General features: G+C 31.8%; 1 protein-coding gene across 3 annotated transcripts in view; it reads left to right on the top strand.

Moving 5' to 3' along the window:
* The window catches only part of LOC106679605 (androgen-dependent TFPI-regulating protein), a 27,222-nt gene that overhangs the window by 10,125 nt on the left and 11,848 nt on the right, over positions 1–5,249 (top strand). Inside the window, exon 2 of one of the 3 annotated variants that reach the window (XM_014418855.2) lies at positions 418–475. The exons of the other annotated variants lie outside the window; for them this stretch is intronic. The gene's annotated coding sequence lies outside the window, so the exon portion shown is untranslated. The remainder of the gene's footprint in view (positions 1–417; positions 476–5,249) is intronic. 3 annotated transcript variants of the gene reach the window in all.

Below are 5,249 nucleotides of genomic sequence, written 5' to 3'. Positions count from 1 at the left end.
GATACTATAGAGCGAACTGATACTATAGAGCGAACTGATACTATAGACCGAACTGATACTATAGAGCGAACTGATTCTATAGAGCGAACTGATACTATAGACCTAACTGATACTATAGAGCGAACTGATACCATGGACCGAACTGATACTAAGACGGAACTGATACTATAGACCGAACTGATACTAAAGACCATTTAATTGTACATTGACATGCCAATTTTAATGAAAATCGTTAGAGTTATCTTAAAATTTTTGGGGGGCAATGCTTAACATGAAAACGCTTGCATTAGGCCTCTGGTGAGATCATTTAAAACGACTTTACACAAAGTAATAATTATAAGGCCTATAATAACAAAAATAAAACGTATAATATATTATTTTGCAAGGATTATTTTAATTGCTTTCCGCCATTTGTAGTGAGCACAGAGTGCAAGGTCAGTCCCTGGTTTACTGTCGTGCTTTGCACCTCTCCCAGGTGAGTTAGATTTTGTTTTATTGTATTTTAATTTGATACATCGATAGTTTTTTATATATCAATTCAAATTGGTTTATCGATATTTTTATTTAAAATTTACATGAAATATAAGTTAATAAAATGATACATAAAATGATTGCTCGACCTCAGTTCTACATACAACTAGTCAAGAATTATAATAATTTATTTATTAAATAATCTACTCATCACTATGTAGTATCAGAATTTATAGGGAAAAATATGGTTTTTAACAATTTATTAGTAGCTTACATTTCGACCTACACTGCAGGTCTTCATCAGGGCTAAAATAAACAGATGTGGAGTAGGTAAAGATACTGTAAGAGCATAAAAGCGTTGGTTAACATTATATAGTTTTTCTAGTATTTTAGATTTAATGACTGCCACCCAGACTATCTTCCTATAATCTACTTCATACGGTCAGCTACATTCTTCCAATGACCTGGGTAATGAACAAACTACCCGAAAAGTTGTTCGGATATTGAAATGAAGAGGTAATTCCTTCCAGAAAAACAATAATAATTATAAAAATAATTAATGCAAAAATTATAAAAATAATTATTGTGTCCTTTTGAGTTGCGTTAAGTTAAAACTTTGTAAAACTATGAGGTCCGGGTATTTGTTGCTTCCTTCTCTCTTTTGTCAATATCATTATACCTTTTCTTCATTATTTTATCATTTATAAATTATGAATTGCGACTACCTTTTCAATATTATAATTTTTAAAAATGTTAATCAAATAAATGAGTATGAATTAAGTAAACTACGTCAATGAATATTCCAATTAGAAATTCTTATTGAGAAATGTTTGCGAAGTTTCAAGGAATACAATTATCGCTTTTCCACTTCCTCTATCCAGCACGGAAATATGCCGCCATAGTACAAGAGGTCCAAGAGCTGGGAAGAAAAAGGCAGTTATCTCATCCCAATGTTTGATTACTTCAATAAAAACTATGTATAATTACTAGTCAAAATTGATGAGTCTGCCAAGTATAAGGCAGGGTTAATAAAAATTGGCGACTGTTTCCAAACTTTAAAAAAAACATTAATTTTTAATTCGGAGCTCTATATCTTAAAAACTACCAACAGCACTAGAAAATCTTAAAGAGCATTATTTAAAGAAGAGTATATTTGCTGAAATATGAGCCCTAAAAGAGCTATTTACGTCCAATAGTTCTCGAAATATAGCCTTTTAAAAACCAACATTTCATAACAATTTACTGAAATATCAGTAGTTAGTTAATTTATTTTAAGAAATCTATATCTGAGGAACTATGTGACATACAGATGTCTATTAGCACTCAAATTAAAGCTAGTTTAATGAACTATTAAGAAGTTTATGACCTTTACCTTCGTATGAGTAGTAGTTTTCATGATATTTGCTAAAATAAATTGATTTACAGTTGTTCGGACAATAAATTTGATTTATGAAAACCATTATTTCAGAAACCATTATTTTAAACGTTTAAAGTTTGCAAATGTAAATGAAAGAAAGAAGAGAAGTGGTTAATACAAGTTTTAAATTTAAGAAAGAGTTATATAGAAGAAGTTATAGATGGGACAAAGGCAATTAGCCGGCATTTTTAAGAATTTTAAAAGAGAAAATGACAACAAAGTAAAGGTATCCTTGAAAATGACCTGAGGGTCGAAACGTTGGAAGGTTTTGAAAAGAATAAAGTTGAGAAAAAAGGATCAAATTTGTTTTTAAATAAAATATAAACTACTTTATAGCTCATTAAGCTAGCTTTAATTTGAGTTCTAATAGACATCTGTACATCTAATGGTTTTTGAGATATAAATTTTTCAAAATAAATACACTAACTACTGATCTTTCAGTACGTCCCAAACAACATTTTTATGAAATGTTGCTTTTAAAAAAGCTATACCTCGAAAACTATTTAGCGTAAATAACTCTATTAGGGCTCATATTTAACCAAATTTACTCTTCTTTAAATGACATTCTCTTAGGTTATCTTGTGTTGTCCCTACTTTTTAAGATATAGAGCTCCGAATGAAAAATTAGTTTTTTTTATCGCTTTGAAACAGCCGCTATTTTTTATTCCTCCTACTTTGCAGACTCATCAATTTTGTCTACTAATTATACATAGTTTCATTAAAGTAATCAACAATTGGGGTGAGATAACTGCCTTTTTTCTCCTCTTGGACCTCTTGTACTATCAGGACAAAGATAATGATGGGAAAGCTGTGTTACAGTTTGTTGAGTTACGTACAAGTCGGTAATGGTAACCCTCCCGACCGATTATATTTAAATTACATTGTTAAAGTGACCTAAAATGGACCAAGTCTTTTTGAAGGGAGCTCCAAAGAACAGAAAACTGGCTCGGGTATTAACATTTATTTGGCTGAAGTTAACAATAGAAACAGAAATGTATAATCAAAATATATTATATGATTAAAAATAAAATATAGAATAGAAATTAAGATAAAGGGGGCATTCAAGATAAAATCAAATGAGGAAACTGAAGAAACATAAAAAATAAAATACTAACCTGCTACTGGGTTAGGTTACAGGAGATATTTCTGTATATAACAGTAGTGCAAGGCTATTACTAGGAAGATTGTTTGTTGGCCCCTTATATAAGAGCTACATTTATAGTTGAGAAATGGAAACGATTTATCAATGTATCGATGTTTACTTAATAAATTTCTCTATAGTTTACAATTATTTTATTTTATTTAATTCTCCAAATTATTTATCTGATTTTTAATTACATTTATTTTATTTTTTGATATTTACAACTGTATAAAAAATACAACAAGTAAATTTGATCATGATGAAATAATGATAATGATATGATACAGCATGTAGAGAAACTACCCAGTAGTGGAACTCTAAAAACATTTTACAATATAAGGTCAGAAGACCATCTTCTTTTCAGGCGCCTGGAAGGTTTGCCAGGAATGGAAGAGGAAGCAAGGTTAGAATCTAGTGGGTTTAGGTGGTTAGGGAGTTTATAATGGAAGAAATAATATCGGTTACGGGTTAGATCGGTTACATAAGGAACATTTAGGTCTTTATGGATGGTTTTATTAATAACAAAATAAGGAGGATTGAGGATTTTACGAAGGATTTTGGATTGTAAGGATTGGATACGAGAGGAATTCGAAGGTTTAGTGTAGCCCCAAAGCTCAACTCCGTATGTCCAGATGGGCCTTATTTTTGTCATGTAGATCAGTATTTTTTAATGAATAGGAAGTTTAGACCGTTTGTCTAGTAAGTGCTGTAATAGTCGAAATCGACGTGCAGTTTCCTGTCTTTTCAGTCTTGTGTGAGGATTCCAGGTTAGCCGTTTGTCAAGGTGTAGTCTAAGATAACGAATCTGTTCTACAGGGGGTAAGAGCCACATTATTAAAGTAGACTGTAGGGCAGTCGGTAGGTTTACGACAAAGAGTAAATGTGATTTGATGGGATTTGTTGGGATTTATTTTTATCCTCCAATTTCGGCACCATTCTTCGAGGGTTATGATATGGAACTGGAGAGTTTGGGATGCAATCAAAGGGTTATTACTAACTGTGAGCACACATGTGTCATCAGCATACGTGGGGAGGATAATGTTAGGAGTTGTTGGGATGTCAGCTGTATGGACGGTGTAGAGGATGGGACCGAGGATACTACCTTGAGGAACACCAGCGGATTGAAAATAGAGGGATGAATAATTGAACCATTGTGGTTTACTTGGAATAATCTATTAGTAAGAAAGGAACGGATAATGAGAAAATATGTAGGAGGTAGGAATTTAAATTAATTTGTAAAGCAGTCCTGGGTGCCAGACTCGATCAAAAGCCTTTTAATTACATACATTTTTATCTTGTTAGAACCTCGTTAGATTAAATCTGAAGTATTGGATGAGTCCTGTAATTGTGTCTCAACTTTCTTCATATATTTATATTGTACGTAATGAATTCATTATTTAAACTGTTTTATTAATATTTTATGTTTTTATTTTTTCAAAAGTATAATTCTCTTTTTAACTTTTTTTATAATACTTCTCGACTAATTGAAACATGGTTTTACAAATAATGGTAATAATATTCCTTAACCAATCTATTGAGAGTAGTATCCTGGGACGTATTGGTAAGAACTCTTCTTTACAAAGAGCAAAAACTAACTACATCCATACGACTATCGACAGTGACAAAATTCATTTCGCGGAGGCATTTCAAATTCTTTGATAGCCTCCAAAATGATTACTTAGACATAAAATGTCTTTATAAATATATTTTTGTCCTATCCGGAATAAAAAATAAACCGCTAAAACTTTAGCTAACTACTTAACTAACTGACAATGTATTTATAACCAATTGATGTAATTAAAAAAAAAACAAAAAACACAATCGTGAACTAGAATTCATTATTGATTTACTGGAAGGTTGGGGGAAATTCATTAATAAATTAAAACAAAGAAAGAACAAATATTTTTCTCTTGTCAGTTCTATAACAATACTAACTGGCACTCGACCCGTCGACCACAATATCTATAACAATACTAACTGGCACTCGACCCGTCGACCACAATATAACCCATTTTATACTCCTAAAAAACGATTATGCCCGGTAAATCAATGTACAATTAAGTGATCCCTAATATCAGATAGTTGATAATTCTGGAAATAATAGAAGTAATGTAGACGTAAATATGGCTAAACGAAAGGTCTGTTCCAGCACGGACTAGGGGTGCCTGCGCAGCCCAATAATGGCTAAACGAGAGATCTGTTCCAGCACGGACTGGGGGT

The sequence above is a fragment of the Halyomorpha halys genome, unplaced genomic scaffold (assembly GCF_000696795.3).
Source record: "Halyomorpha halys isolate HHAL.00 unplaced genomic scaffold, Hhal_1.1 Scaffold210.1, whole genome shotgun sequence".
NCBI lineage: Eukaryota > Metazoa > Arthropoda > Insecta > Hemiptera > Pentatomidae > Halyomorpha > Halyomorpha halys.
This window is presented reverse-complemented; position numbering and strand designations above follow the sequence as displayed.